The sequence below is a fragment of the Gopherus evgoodei genome, chromosome 8, assembly GCF_007399415.2.
Source record: "Gopherus evgoodei ecotype Sinaloan lineage chromosome 8, rGopEvg1_v1.p, whole genome shotgun sequence".
In the NCBI taxonomy this organism is placed as follows: domain Eukaryota; kingdom Metazoa; phylum Chordata; order Testudines; family Testudinidae; genus Gopherus; species Gopherus evgoodei.
Genome location: NC_044329.1, coordinates 57,118,687 through 57,134,297, shown reverse-complemented (window position 1 = coordinate 57,134,297; position 15,611 = coordinate 57,118,687). Strand labels below are relative to the sequence as shown.

General features: G+C 48.0%; 1 protein-coding gene across 1 annotated transcript in view; it reads left to right on the top strand.

Moving 5' to 3' along the window:
• Nucleotides 1-7,053, top strand: part of LOC115655906 (2-5A-dependent ribonuclease-like) — a 37,373-nt gene extending 30,320 nt beyond the window's left edge. The window contains exon 8 of the transcript XR_004001535.1: nucleotides 7,043-7,053. The gene's annotated coding sequence lies outside the window, so the exon portion shown is untranslated. The remainder of the gene's footprint in view (nucleotides 1-7,042) is intronic.
• Nucleotides 7,054-15,611: the final 8,558 nt, after the last annotated feature.

Below are 15,611 nucleotides of genomic sequence, written 5' to 3'. Positions count from 1 at the left end.
TGGCTCTGAAACTACTCCAGGAGTGAGCTGAACTGCTGGGGCTACATCTTCACTACCCGCCGTATCGGCGGGTAGCAATGGATTGCTTGGGGATCGATATATCGCATCTCATCTAGATGCGATATATCGATTTCCGAACGCGCTTATATCGATTCCGGAACTCCAGCAACCTGAACGGAGTTGCGGAATCGACACGGGGAACTGCGGACATCGATCCCGTGCCGTGAGGACGGTGAGTAATTCGATCTTAGGTACTTCGACTTCAGCTACGTTATTCACGTAGCTGAAGTTGCGTATCTGAGATCGATTTTCCCCCATAGTGTAGACCAGCCCTGGGAAAGTAAGTAGCGTAGTCCTGAACCTCTGCTAATAATGTGTCTAAGGTTCAGATGTCCATAGGCCATTAAAGATGCTATCTGTTTACGTTGCTTGGATGGGTTGGGGAAAGGCAAGACAGACCCTAATGAGTGTGTGAAACAGTTTTTCCAATATATTTGGTGCAGCAGCATTTAGGATTCAAAGTTGGATATATGGAGTCACTGTGCAGGAAGATCTACCGGCTGGTGGTCAAGGAACCCGGGTGGGAAAGAAGAAATTCAGTGGTCTTTGCTCACTTGTCCTCTGGACTGATGGGGCTCTTGCATGTCAGATATTTTGTCTCAGATGTTCTTGCATCATAATTAGAAACTATATCAACAAGAGGGATTCCATTTTGGAATGGGAAACATAATGATGCCCATATACACACAGTGCAGGATTAGGGGGTTACACTCATCTCAAGGATTGGTGGATTCAAGTCACAGGAGTAGACCAGGCATTCTCACATTCCACATATCCAAATCATTGTAATTTATTTATGTAGGTTTTTTTCAGCCTCAATAATAAAAATGTACAGTTGTATTTTAGTGCCCTTGGCCCCTACTGCCTCCCTTGATCTCACTCACCCATTGCCTCTGCTGCCCCCCCCCAATGTCTCCCCCAGGTTTCTCATAGTCCCCTGATGCCCCATTACTCTCCCCATGTTGCCCTGGGCTCCCTTCCCCAGGCCTGTACTCTGGGCTCACCCCGCTCCTTGCCTCTTGACCATGGTGAATAGTAAGGCCAGCCCTGCTGCCCTGGGCCGAAGCCCCATGGCTGGATCCGGAGGGAGAATAGCCCAGAGCCTCGCCACTCTGAGGGGCTGAAGCCCAGAGCCCTGCAGCTGAAGCTGGGGTGGGGGGCTGAAGCATGGAGCCTGCTGCCAGAGCCCCAAAGCTGAAAGACGGGGAAGGGGGAGGGGGCTGAAGCAAGAGCCCCACAACTGAAGGAAGGAAGGGGTCTGTTGGGCTGGAGCCAGCCACACAGCAAGGTGAGCCCAGCACCTGCTGGAGAGCACGGGGAAGGGCCGGGTGGGAGGCTGCGGGCCAAGCTAGGTACGGTCACCACTGCAGGATTCGGCCTCCTAACATCCATCCCTGCAGGATTCAGCCTGGTACTTGATTTCCAACCCGATCTGTGTCCAGCACTTCCACCCCAGCAGGGCTCCCCAGGGATACATCATCCTACCCACCTCCCCATTGCACCCCATGTACTAGGGCTGAACCCGCAGCATAGAGAAGACTTGGATCCTTGTTTCTCTGCAGGGAACTTTGCAGTATCTGTTAGCTCCAACCTGGCTCGGGGGCTCAGGTGCAAAGAACCCCACTCAATCAAAATAATTTCCCCTCAGCGGCTGGTAAATTGACCCGGGCCCCTCTAAAGGGCAGCAAGTCCGGCGAAGCCCTCGCCCAGCCTGGGCTGGGATTCGACACCAGGCAGTGGGCAGAGTTGCAAGTGGAGACCTATTGCTCTGGACCCCTGACCCAGTTACCAGTCCTCTTGACACTAATGGAGACTGGGTGTGCTGCCCGTCCTCTAGCACTAGGCAGTGGGAAGAGCAGCAGCTGTGGCTGGAGCCAGATGGAGGAGCTGCTCTCTGATCAGCTGCTGACACCTGACAGTGGCTGGCTTCCAGACCGGACTCCAGGAAGTAGGTGGTGCCGCCATGTGGGGGTGGGATCATGTCCGCCCCCATTTCTCCCTGATTGCCCAGGTCTCTCCCTTCAGGGACCAGCCCCTCCCCAAGAGGTGCCAAGCCTCCAAGATTGTCCCAGAGTTTTCAGGAATTAAAGATTAATTTTAAATTAAAGATTGTCATGTGACAAAACCCTCCAGGAATACGTCCAACCAAAATTGGCCACCCTCCTCTCCCTGTCCCAGCCTCTTGCTCTGGGCACTGGCCCTCACCATGTCCCGATTGCTCTGGCCCTTGCCCCACATTGTGGGGACCGAGCCCTCCCCACCCCAGCCCCTTGCTCTGGGGACTGATACCCCCCACCCACCCCACTGTGCCCCTATTGCCCCTGGTATGACACAACACTCAGCAAAGGTTTGAACAACAGATACCATATATTAAGAGTCAATGTAATACAGAAAAATTAATGAGGACTGTCAAGCAATTTTAAAAAATCGCAATTAATTGTACTGTTAAGCAATAATGGAATTATTGGGAAGGGATAGCTCAGTGGTTTGAGCATTAGCCTGCTAAATCTAGTGTTGTGAATTCAATCCTGGGGAGGGTGGGGTATTTAAGGATTGGGGGGCGGGGGAAGCTGTCAGGGACAGTACTTGGTCCTGCTAGTGAAGGCAGGGGACTGGACTCAATGACCTTTCAAGGTCCCTTTCAGTTCTATGAGATAGGCATATCACCATATATATATATAAATGTTGGATGTTTTCTACATTTTCAAATATATTGATTTCAATTACAACAGAATACAAAGTGCACAGTGCTCACTTTATTTTGATTACAAGTACTTGCACTGTAAAAAAACAAAAGAAATAGTATTTTTCAATTCACCTAATACAAGTACTGTAGTGCAATCTCTTTATCGTGTTAGTTGAACTTACAACTGACTCGTCCACTCAGTCCTACTTCTTGTTCAGCCAATTGCTCAAACAAACAAGTTTGTTTACATTTGCAGGAGATAATGCTGCCTGCTTCTTGTTTACAATGTCACCTGAAAGTGAGAACTGGCATTCTCATGGCACTGTTGCAAGATATTTACGTGCCATGATGCACTAAAGATTTATATGTCCCTTCATCTTTAACCACCATCCCAGAAGACATACATCCATGTTGATGACAGGTTCTGCTTGATAACAAGCCAAAGCAGAGCAGAGCAACACATGTTCATTTTCATCATCTGAGTCAGATGTCAGCAGCAGAAAGTTGATTTTCTTTTTTGGTTAATTTAGAAACATCGAATATCAGGGTTGGAAGGGACTTCAGGAGGTCATTTATTCCCACCTGCTGCTCAAAGCAGGACCAATCCCCAAACAGATTTTTGCCCTAGATCCCTAAATGACCCCCCTCAAGGACTGAGCTCACAGCCTCAGGCTTAGCTGGCTAACACTCAAACCACTAAGCTATCTGGTTGTTTGGGCTCTGTAGTTTCTGCATCGTATTGTTGTCTTTTAAGATTTCTGAAAACAGGGTCCACACCTTGTCCCTCTCAGATTTTGAAAGGCACTTCAGATTCTTAAAACTCTGAGTGCTGTAGCTATCTGTCAAGGCTGATTCCCCACTCTGGTGCTTCGAGTGCAGAAGGTGGGGGCCTGCAAGGATTCTAAAAATGAATACTGGCCACTCCAGGCTTGTATTCAACTCCCAAGGATAGACGCTTTTCTCTGACCTTGGATGGGCAGACGCTGCCACCACCCAAATACAAAAAAACCCATACAAAAACAAGCAAACCCTTTAAACCCAGGAAGGTGCACTTGGGAATTCCTGCCTGTGGGGTACCCTCAAGCCCTTTCACACACTCCCCCCCATCCCAATGGAAGAGCTGAGAGAAAAAAAACAAAATCAGCTGTTGCCACCAGCTAATTAAATAACATATGCACAACCCTCTTAGGACATGAAAAATCCAATCCTGTTCTTAAAATAGGTAAATTTTATTAAAAAGAAAGAAAATACATCTAAAAACTCAGACTATTGCTAGGTTAAAAAAAAACCAATTACGAGGATTAAGAATCAAGGTAGCTTCTTGAGGCCCAGCTTAAAGGTTACAAGAAAAAGAAAAGCATTTGGGGGTTAGCACAGAGGAATCCACATGCCTTACAGAAATAAGAGATAAACCTACTTGCATCTTCCTAAACATTTCCTGATCCACTTATATATCTGGGGTTTCAAATGAATAGTTTCTAGGTACGATTTGATGATTTTTCAGACCTGGCGCAAGCTTCTTACAGCACTGCTGCTCTGTGTCTCCTCTCCGGAGAGAACAACTACAGACAGACAAAAGGGGAGTCTTGATTCAATTTTAAAAAGTTGTAGCCTTCCCACTGGCTTTTTTGGCCAGGTGCCCACTCACCCCTTTTTTAACCCTTTACAGATAAAGCAAGTAGAGAACAGCTACCAAGAGGGATTTTACAGCTAGCTGGCTGGCTGGATGTCCATAAAAGAGAACTGACCCCTGCCCTTCATTTATCACACTATCTTTAGAAATCTCACATTTGTACCTTCTTTGCATTTTGTCAAATCTGCAGTGAAAAGTGTTCTTAAAATGAACATGTGGTGGGTCATCATCCAAGACTGCTATAACATGAAATATATGGCAGAGTTCAGTCACAAATTTAATTAAGGCATGATTTTTTTAATGAGTGTCATCAGTGTGGAAACATATCGCATGAAGGGGCATATGAATGTTTAGCATATCTGGCATGTAAATATCTTGCAATGCTGGCTACAGAAGTGCCAAGCAAATGCCTGTTCTCACTTTCTGGTGACATTTTAAATAAGAAGAGGGCAGGATTATCTCCTGTAAATGTAAACAAATTGTGTCTCTTAGCCATTGGCTGAACAAGAAGTAGGACTGAGTGGACATGTAGGCTCTAAAGTTTTACATTGTTTTGTTTTTGAGTTCAGTTATGGAACAGAAAGACAATCACGACAAAGACATTGCACTACTGTATTTGTATGATGTGAATTAAAAATACTATTTCTTTTATTTATCATTTTTACAGTGCAAATATCTGTAATAAAAATAAATACTTTGTAGTCTGTAATTGAAATCAAAATATAAAAATGTAGAAAAACATCCAAAATATTTAATAAATTTCAATTAGTATTCTATTGTTTAACGATGCAATTAAAACTGCGATTAATCATTAATTTTTAATCACATTTATTTTTTTAATTAATCACATCAGTTAACTGCAATTGATCGACAGCCCTCATTAATATGATCCTGAGAAACATCTTATGATTACAGCTTCTCTATCACTAGAAGAAGACACAAAACTGTGTATTCTAACAAATGACTAGTGACTGATGTGTAAATAGAAACATTTTCTGTGATGGGGATGTGGTAATGGATTATGAACTAAATTCTCTGCCTGCTCTCTTCTGGATGAGTATTTTATTGTCTTAAAGGTTAAAACAAAATTCAGAACATATTATCTTAATACAGTTGACTTAATATATCAACATGTTAGTGCCTTGTTTTGTTAATCTTGAGATAGCTGGTATCAAATGTAAATTGTTATCTTATAGTTTTCGCATCATTTTGTCATGGCTTAATAGTACTCTACTAAACATGAAAATGGTGAAACACGACAGATCACATCACGTTAAGGTCCTGCAGGACTGGACCATAATACCATGGGGGTTTTGGGCTGCTGACACTGCCACATCACCAAAGGAGGATGAGGCTAAACTTCTACAGGAGGACCCTGTGAGGCTGGAGTTGGCAGAACATATTGCCCAGCAAGACCTGAGTGGCAGCCTCTCACAGCCCCCTGATTTGCCCATACCAGTACTTAAACCTGGAAGCCATGAAGGGGACCTGTCTGAACAACACAGAGTGCCTGCTGTGACATTATTGACATGAATGGTGACCATATAGATCATTGTTGCACCCAAGGTCCAATAGTTGCACCAAATCTTGTACAAAGGAGGTCAAGTAAGGTGTCTATGAAAAGATTGTAATTTGCTGGTTATGATTATGCTGTCTGTATGTGTGTATCATGTTTGTATTTGAAGTTATGAATATTGGCTATGTACTTGTATCTCAATATGTTTGATTCTAAGTAGCATTAGTGAAGCATTTGGTCAGCTTCTTGATTGGGCATTTAATCTGAAAATTACTTTCTCAACACTTAACTAACAATGGACCTTGGGAGACTCCAAGCCACATATGAGGAGCCTCCCTGGGAACATTCAAGCTAGCATGTGAGCAATGGCTGCTCTACCTGTAAAGAACTGAGAGCTTGGCTACACTCACACTTTATAGCGCTGCAACTGGGGTGTGAAAAAACACCCCCCTGAGCGCTGCAAGATACAGCGCTGTAAAGCGTCAGTGTAATCAGGGCAGCAGCGCTGGGAGCGCGGTTCCCAGCGCTGCATGCTACACCCATAAGGGATGTGGTTTACATGCAGCGCTGGGAGAGCTCTCTCCCAGCGCTGCCGCTCTGACTACACTCACACTTCAAAGCGCTGCCGCGGCAGCGCTCCCGCAGCGCTGCCACGGCAGCGCTTTGAAATTCCAAATGTAGCCATACCCTGACTCATGCATGGATATGTGGCTTGCCCAGGTGACTCCAAACTCCACCTTGCTGCTGTGATTTTCCACAGTAAGACCAAAGGGGTGTCCTTCCACATGGCAGAGGATAGAAAAGGCCCTGGAAACCCCTCCATTTTTGTCTTCAATTCTGCTTCTGACCACTGAAGGAACTTTGCTAGAAACTGAAGCTCTGAACAAACAACTGAACAACCCATCCAAGCTGGATGCTTGTACTCCAGAGACTTGATTTGTTTTAAATCAGCAGTAATCCCATCATGCTTGAAACAAGCCTGAACTAAGAACTTTGCAATTGTTCTATGTATCTGATTCCATGTAACCAATTTTAACTCTCATCTATATTTCTTTCTATGAATAAACCTTTAGATTTTAGATTCTAAAGGACTGGCAACAGCGTGATTTGTGGGTAATATCTGACTTGTATATTGACCTGGGTCTAGGGCTTGGTCCTTTGGGATCGGGAGAACCTTTTTTCTTTTACTGGGGTATTGGTTTTCATAACCATTCATCCCCATAAGGAGCAGTGCTGGTGGTGATACAAGGGAACTGGAGTATCTGAGGGAATTGCTTTTCTGACTTCTGCTCTGAGCGGCATGGTAAGAGGGCTGAGGGGTTGAATAAGGGGCAGGGTGTCCTGGGGGATGGGGAGCAGGGGGCGGTTGGATGGGACAAAGGTTCGGGGGCGGCAGTCAGAGGACAGGGAACGGCGGGGGTTGGATAAGCGTGGGAGTCCTGGGGGCCTGGCAGGGGTGAGGATAGGGGTCTGGGCAGCCAGGGGACAGGGAGAAGGGGGGCTGGATAGGGGGTGGGGCCGCGGGGGCCAGTTAGGGGTCGGGGGTCCTGGTCAGGGGCAGTTAGGGGACAAGGAGCAGGGGGGGTTGTATGGGTCAGGAGTTCTGAGGGGGGCAGTTAGAGGGTGAGAAGTGGGAGGGGTCAGATGGGAGGCAGGCTGTTTGCGGAGGCACAGCCTTCCCTACCCGGCCCTCCATACAGTTTTGCATCCATTAGTCATTACTGCCCATCCCTGAGGAGTTGACAGGGTTCTCTGTAGCATGATGTGGTCTGTACTTTCTCCCATCTTTCTCCCAGGGTTCAGGAGCAGTTTTTTTCCTCATCACTCTTTAGTGATGAGTGCTCTATTGTTGCTGATAGTTGAAGGAGTTCTTCTCACACTGCCTCTTATTTTAGACACTGTGGTAGCAGGTTCCCCTCTGTTTTAGGATATCGTCTATCACGCTGGTTGCTCCATCATTCATCTCTGAGTTTGCTTTAGACTTTCTTCCTCCATGTTACAGTCACTGCCCAGGGATGTAGGAACTGGGAGCTTGTAGAGACTTTAGCACTTCCAAAATGCTAGGGATTGCAGTAATAAATAAAGGAAACACAAGGTTTGGAAAAGAAGCTCATCTGTCTCTATTAAAAGTGGACAAATTTAGCTATGCCACAAAACTACTGATTAAAGCAATATTAAACAGGTTTTTTTTAGCTCTAGCTTCCTCCTCCCAATAAAAAAAGGTGGCTATGCCCCTGCTGCTTCTGTATTTCATAGAATCATAGGACTGGAAAGGACCTCAAGATGTCATCTAGTCCAATCCCCTGAACTCACAGTAGGACTCAGTATTAACTAGACCATCCCTGACAGGTGTTTGTCTAACCTGCTCTTAAAAATTTCCAATGACAGAGATTCCATAAACTCCCTAGACAATTTATTCCAGTGCTTAACTCCCTTGACAGGAAGTTTTTCTTAATGTCCAGCCTAAACTACCCTTGCTGCAATTTAAGCCCATTGCTTCTTGTCATATCTTCAGAGATTAACAAGAACAATTTACCTCCCTCCTCTGTGTAACAACCTTTTATTTACTTGAAAACTGTTATCATGTCCCCTCTCAGTCTTCTCTTTTCCGGACTAAACAAACCCAATTTTTTCAATCTTCCTTCATTGGTCATGTTTTCTAGACCTTTAATCATTTTTGTTGCTCCTATTTGCAAATAAGCCCCATGTAACTTCAGTCTCTGCCAGTGTTCCAAGCCTTTGAGCTTCTGCAATTCCCAGAGATGGCCACAGGGTGTAGGGCAAGTGCATTGGTGAAGAATCCTTCTAGCAGCTGATGAGGTGTGATGAGCTCCAAGAATCACCACATGGTCCTGAAGACCTGTGTGCCTCTCAGCTGTGCCCAGCAGGAGCTTAGGGAGAGGGGAGGTGATTCCTGTACCTGGTGAGGCCATTTAGGCCTCTCTACAGGCATCACCTCCCAAGCTCCTGCTGAGCACATCTACACTCAAGTGTAGGCAAAATAGAGGCCAGTCCAGGCCCTGCCTGGGGGACATCCTAAACAAGGTGTTTGACCTCGTGCTTAGACAGTAGAATACTTCTCCAGCATGAGAAGAAGCAGTGAATGGAGATGAATAGGAACACAGAGCTGAGGTGGGAGAGTAGGAGGAAGAGAGAACTGTTACGTTGGGGAGAGGGACGATTTGACATAGTAGAGTGACAATTTTTCCAGTTATGCAGGTGCTGGGCTCACGCAATATAGGGTTTGAGGCCCATTTTGCTGAATTTCAGGCACTTTTCTCTGTCTCTTCCTCAAAAGGAAAAAATCACCTCACACTCAGCAGAATATGCACACAACCCTCCAGAGCCTGGGGTCTCATCAGCTAGACCTCAGCTTAATTAGCAAATGTCCATTGAAACCATTTTCAAATGTTGGCAACTCTGGCTAGTGTTTATAAAGCGCTTTGATGGTTAAAGGTGCTACATAGTGTAAGTGCTACATGCTGCCACTAGTGGACATATCTAAACTAGATGGTAGGACTTCTTGGGCTAGGGTTAGGGTTCCCAAGGTATGGCTTGTGGGGTTATGGTTAGGGTACCATATGATAGGACTATTAGGGATAGGGACAGGGTTCCAGATGGTGGGGCTCTTGGGCCTAGGGTTTTAGTTCCAAAATATAACACTCCAGGGGCTAAGTGTATGGTTTCAAAGGGTGGTGCTCCCCAGGCTAGAGTTAAGGTTCCAAAGATTATGGCTCCACATGCTAGGGTTAGGCTTCCAGAGGGTTGGGCTCCCTGGACTGGGGTTAGGGTTCGGAAGGGGAAGGCTCTCCAGGCCAGCATTAGGGATTCTGAGACTAGGATGCCCTGGGCTAGAGTTAGGGTTCTTACCGGTATGGTTCTTGCAGTTAGGATTAGGGATCCTACAGGTGGAGCTCCCAGCTGTAGGGTTAGGATTCATGGGGTATGGTACTTAGAGCAAGGGTTTGGATGGCTATGGATAGGGCTCCCTAGTTGGGGCCTGTTCCTGGTCAGAAATTCCCCTTAAACACTCTATTTTCAGCTCCCCAGTACTGGAGGTTTCCATTGGGCCATTTATCTGTGCAAAGTTTCTGTTCAAAGCTCATAGACCTAAAACTGTATGCTAACTTGATGAAGCTAATCTCTCACAGGATACAGGCCTGTAGGTTTCTTGCTTTACTGCTGGATATAATGCAAAGCAGAATATAATGCAAAGTAGTGAATATAATAAAGGCAATCTAGCCCAATGAGCTACAGGTTAGGGTACTTGGAGCTAAGGTTTGGGTTGCTAAGGGTAGGGTTCCCATCCCTAGGATGAGGGTTTCTGTGGGTAGAGTAAATGGAGCTAGGGTTGGGGTTGCTATGGGTAGGGCTCCCTGCCCTAGGTTTAGGTGGCTATAGTAGGGTCCTTGGAGCTAAGTTTTTGGATGGCTAAGGTTAGGTTACTTGTAGTTAGGGTTAGGGTTCCTGTGGGTATGGCTCCCCACCCTAGACTTAGTGTTTCTATGGATAAGGTTAAGGGAGCTAGGGTTACAGTTGCTATGGGTAAGGCTCCCTGCCCCAGTGTTAGGATTCTTATGGCTAGGGCTCCTCCTCCAAGGGTTAGGGTTCCTATTGATTAAGGCTCCTTGCCCGAGGGTTAGAGTTCCTAAGGGTTTGGTACTTGGAGATAGGGTTTGGGTTGCTATGGGTAGGATTCCCCACCCCCCTGAGTTAGGGGTTTATTGGGTAGGGCTTCCCTCCTCCCAGGATTAGGGTTCCTATGGTTAGGGTAAATGAAGCTATGGTTACAGTTTTGATGGGTGGGGCTCCCTGCCCTAAGGCGAGGGTTCCTATGAGTAGGTCTCTTCCCTGCCCCCAGGGTTAGGGTTCCTATGGATTAGGGTTCCTAAGAAGACAAGAACGGCCATACTGGGTCAGACCAAAGGTCCATCTAGCCCAGTATCCTGTCTTTTGACAGTGGCCAATGGAAGGTGCCCCAGAGGGAATGAACAGAACAGAACCGGCAATCATTGAGCGATCCATCCCATTGCCCATTCCCAGCTTCTGGCAAACAGAGGCTAGGGACACCTTCCCTGCCCATCCTGGCTGATAGCCATTGATGGACCTATCCTCCATGAATTTATCTAGTTCTTTTTTGAATCCTGTTATAATCTTGGCCTTCACAAAATCTTCTGGCAAGGAGTTCCACAGGTTGACTGCATTGGGTAGGGCTTCCTACCACCCCCAGGTTAGGGTTCCTATGGGTAGGGCTCCTTCCCTCCCCAAGGTTAGATTTCCTGCGGGGAGAGCCTCCTGCCCTAGGGTTAGGGTTCCTATGGATAGAACAAATGGAGCTAGGGTTACGGTTGCAGTGGGTAGGGCTCCTGTCATAACTATAAAGGGAAGGGAACAGCCCTCCTGTGTACAATACTATAAAATCCCTCATGGCCAGAGACACCAAAATCCTTTTACCTGTAAAGGGTTAAGAAGCTCAGGAAAGCTGGCTGACACCTGACCCAAAGGATCAATAAGGGGACAAGATACTTTCAAAACTTGGTGGGGGGAAGTCTTTTGTTTGTGCTCTTTGTTTTGGGGGTTGTTTGCTCTGGGGACTAAGAGGGACCAGACATCAATCCAGGCTCTCCAAATCTTTCTGAACCAGTCTCTCATATTTCAAACTTGTAAGTAACAGCCAGGCAAGGCATTTTCGTTTTATTTTTGTTTTCTCAACTTGTAAATGTTCTTTTTTGCTGAGAGATTTTACCTCTGTTTGCTAAAGCAGCAAAGAATCCTGTGGCACCTTATAGACTAACAGACGTTTTGGAGCATGAGCTTTCGTGGGCGAATACCCACTTCCTCAGATGCATGTAGTGGAAATTTCCAGGGGCAGGTATATATATGCTAGCAAGCAAGCTAGAGATAACGAGGTCAGTTCAATCAGGGAGGATGAGGCCCTGTTCTAGCAGTTGAGGTGTGAAAACCAAGAGAGGAGAAACTGGTTCTGTAGTTGGCAAGCCATTCACAGTCTTTGTTCAACCCTGAGCTGATGGTGTCAAATTTGCAGATGAACTGAAGCTCAGCAGTTTCTCTTTGAAGTCTGGTCCTGAAGTTTTTTTGCTGCAGGATGGCCACCTTAAGGTCTGCTATAGTGTGGCCAGGGAGGTTGAAGTGCTCTCCTACAGGTTTTTGTATATTGCCATTCCTAATGTCTGATTTGTGTCCATTTATCCTTTTCTGTAGAGACTGTCCAGTTTGGCCGATGTACATAGCAGAGGGGCATTGCTGGCATATGATGGTGTATATTACATTGGTGGATGTGCAGGTGAATGAACCGGTGATGGTGTGGCTGATCTGGTTAGGTCCTGTGATGGTGTCGCTGGTGTAGATATATGGGCAGAGTTGGCATCGAGGTTTGTTGCATGGATTGGTTCCTGAGTTAGAGTTATTATGGTGCGGTGTGCAGTTACTGGTGAGAATATGTTTCAGGCTGGCAGGTTGCCTGTGGGCGAGGACTGGCCTGCCACCCAAGGCCTGTGAAAGTGTGGGATCATTGTCCAGGATGGGTTGTAGATCCTTGATGATGCGTTGGAGGGGTTTTAGCTGGGGGCTGTATGTGATGGCCAGTGGAGTCCTGTTGGTTTCTTTCTTGGGTTTGTCTTGCAGTAGGAGGCTTCTGGGTACACGTCTGGACCTGTTGATCTGTTTCCTTATTTCCTCATGCGGGTATTGTAGTTTTGAGAATGCTTGGTGGAGAAACGTCCATGCTCCAAAACGTCTGTTAGTCTATAAGGTGCCACAGGATTCTTTGCTGCTTTTACAGATCCAGACTAACACGGCTACCCCTCTGATACCTCTGTTTGCTGTAACTTTGAACCTAAGACTAGAGGGGGTTCCTCTGGGCTATATGAATCTGATTACCCTGTAAAGTATTTTCCATCCTGATTTTACAGAGATGGTTTTTACCTTTCTTTCTTTAATTAAAAGCTTTCTTTTTAAGAACCTGATTGATTTTTCCTTGTTTTAAGATCCAAGGGGATTGGATCTGGACTCACCAGAAATTGGTGGGGGAAAGGAGGGGGGATGGTTAAATTCTCCTTGTGTTAAGATCCAAGGGGTTGGATCGGTGTTCACCAGGAACTTGGAGAAAAAGTCTCTCAAGGCTACCCAGGGAGGGGAAGGTTTTGGGAGGAAAGGGGGTGTTTCCAGACTGAGGAATCTGGATGGTGCAAGCGAAACCAGATCTAAGCTGGTAGTTAAGCTTAGAACTGTTTATGCAGGTCCTCACATCTGTACCCTAAAGCTCAGAGTGGGAGAGGAACCTTGACAGCTCCTATGGGTGGGGTACTTGGAGCTTGGTTCGGGTTCCTATCAGTAGGCTTCCCTGGACTAAGGTTTTAGTGGATAGGGCTCCCTGGGCTAGGGGTAGGTTGCAAATGGTACGATTTTTCAGGATAGGGTTAGGGTACAGTGGTTAGTGCTCCCCTGGGTAGGATCATGATTTCAAATGGCAGGACGTGTCAGAATAGAATGTTTCAAGGGATTAGGGGTCTGTGCACAAGAGTCTTGTTCCAGACAACAACGCTTCCCAAATGAGGGTTCCAAACGGTAGGACGTGTTGGGATAGGGATTGGGTTCCCGAGGTGGTGCTCTCAGGGCTAGGGTTAGCAGTGGTGCAAGTAGAATCCATTTCTTACCAGTACGGGAGGTGGGGAACCAGCTAAGGGGGGACACATGACCTCCCCACATGACCCTCAATGTCACTGCTCCCCACCCACCCCCAGCCTGGGGCCCCCATGCTCTCCCCGTCCCCTCCCTCTGATCCATCTCACATTACCTGGAAGGGGGGACAGGCTCTGTCCTCCTCCTGCTGCACCAGAGACTTTGGAACCGTAGTGGGGAAAGGAGCAGAACGCTTAGCCCTGCCCCCTGTCCTTTCATGGAGCTGCGTTTCCTCTGGCTCCATCTGTACAGTGGCAGCCTGGCCGGGGGACAGGGCTGGGGGCGCTACAGCCACCAGAGTTGCTGCCAGCGTTCAGCTCCTTTCCCCATTGCCTCTTCTAGCAGAGAAAGGAGTAGAACTCCCAGCCCCACACCCCCAGCCCTGTCCTCTGGGGAGGCTGCTGCTGTACAGACGAAGCCAGAGGAGACACAGCTCCATGGGAGGGCAGGGGGTGGGGCTGGGGGCGGTACAGTCATGCCAGAGCAGCTCAGCTCGTCCTGTTCTTTCCAGGTCGCCGCACCTGCTATAAATATGTTGCTGGTACGGCATACCAGACCAGACCGCCCTACTTTCACTGCTGAGGGTTAGGGTTCCAAATGGTAGGGCTCTCTGGATAGGAATAAGGTTCTAAATTGTAGGTCTTCCCAACTATGGTATTAGTTGCAGAGGAAGGGGTTCTGCACGGTATGATTTCTTGGGATAGAGTTTCAAAAGGTAGGGCTCTGATTGCTAGGGTAAGGATTCCAAATGATAGGCCTTCTTGTGCTAGGGTTACAGTTCAGAGGGGAGGGCTCGAAAGGGTAGGATTTCTCTGAATAGGGTTACGGTTCCAAAGGGGAGGGCTACCTGGGCGTAGTCACAGGGCTGGCCAGGTTTGTATAATTTTTGGTGGTGCCCAGAATGGGTCCAAGTCCCATCCCCCCCACCTGCCTTGTAAGCTGATATATATATATAATGTAAAAATGTGAGGGGGCTGGGGTTGAGGGGTTTGGGAAGGGCTTGGGCAGAGGTTGGGGTGCAGGCTGGGGGTGCGGGCTCTGGGGTGGGGTGGGGCTGGAGATGAGGAGTTTGGGGTGCAGACAGGCTGCCCCTGGTTGGGGCCAGAGAGGAGGACTCCCCCCGCCGGCAGCAGTGAGCTCCGGGGGAGGGCCCCCTCCCACCAGGCAGCACATTCACCTTGCACCACTGTTACTGCACGTACTCCTAGGGCCACTCTCACATCCAGAAGCCCCCTCGCCTCCCTTCCGGTGGGTGGGCGGCTGCCATCATGTGTGCGCCTCCTCCCCTGCTGTTGCCCCTCACTGTAACCTCACTGGGGGATGGGGCTGCCCCTTGCCCAGCGTGGGGCAGGAGTGGTGACTGTGGGTGAGGGGGACCCCAGTGCTGGTGGAGGGTCTCGCCGGAAGAGGGAAGGGTCCATCCGTTCAAGGCGGAAGGGCAGTGTCAGTGTCAGGCTGGATCAGCTTGCCCTGGCACTAGTGGCTGGGAGGCAGTAGGAGCCTGCGGTGGCGGTGGATTCTGAGAGCCAGGATCTGTTTCTGTCGTTACACAGACAGGGCAGAGCACATCGCGGAGCTGCAGGGAGCAGCTGCCCAGGGCGCAGGCAGGGATGCACAGGGGAGGCACATGGGGGCGGCAGGTAGGGCCGGGAAGAGACCTGACCCCGAACATTGGTGGAGCAGGGTCCGCGGGCCCTGAATATTGCTGGATCACAAGCACCATGGGTCCATATAATTCACTGCCCCTGGTAAGTCAGGGTCCCAAATTTTAGGGCTTCTCAGGATAGGGTCAGGGTTCCTGCGGGGAGGGCTCCCCAGGCTAGTGCTAGAGGTCCAAAGGGTAGGGTTTCTCTAGATAGGGATAAGGTTGCAGAAATAGGGCTCCTCGGGCTAAGGTTTCAAAAGGGAGGGCTCCCCATGCCCTAGATTAATGTAAAAATCATTGCTGTTCAGTGTACTCCTGGGTCTGCAACACTCTGTAGTGAGGAGTGGGCGGAGCCAAATCCATCCTCCTT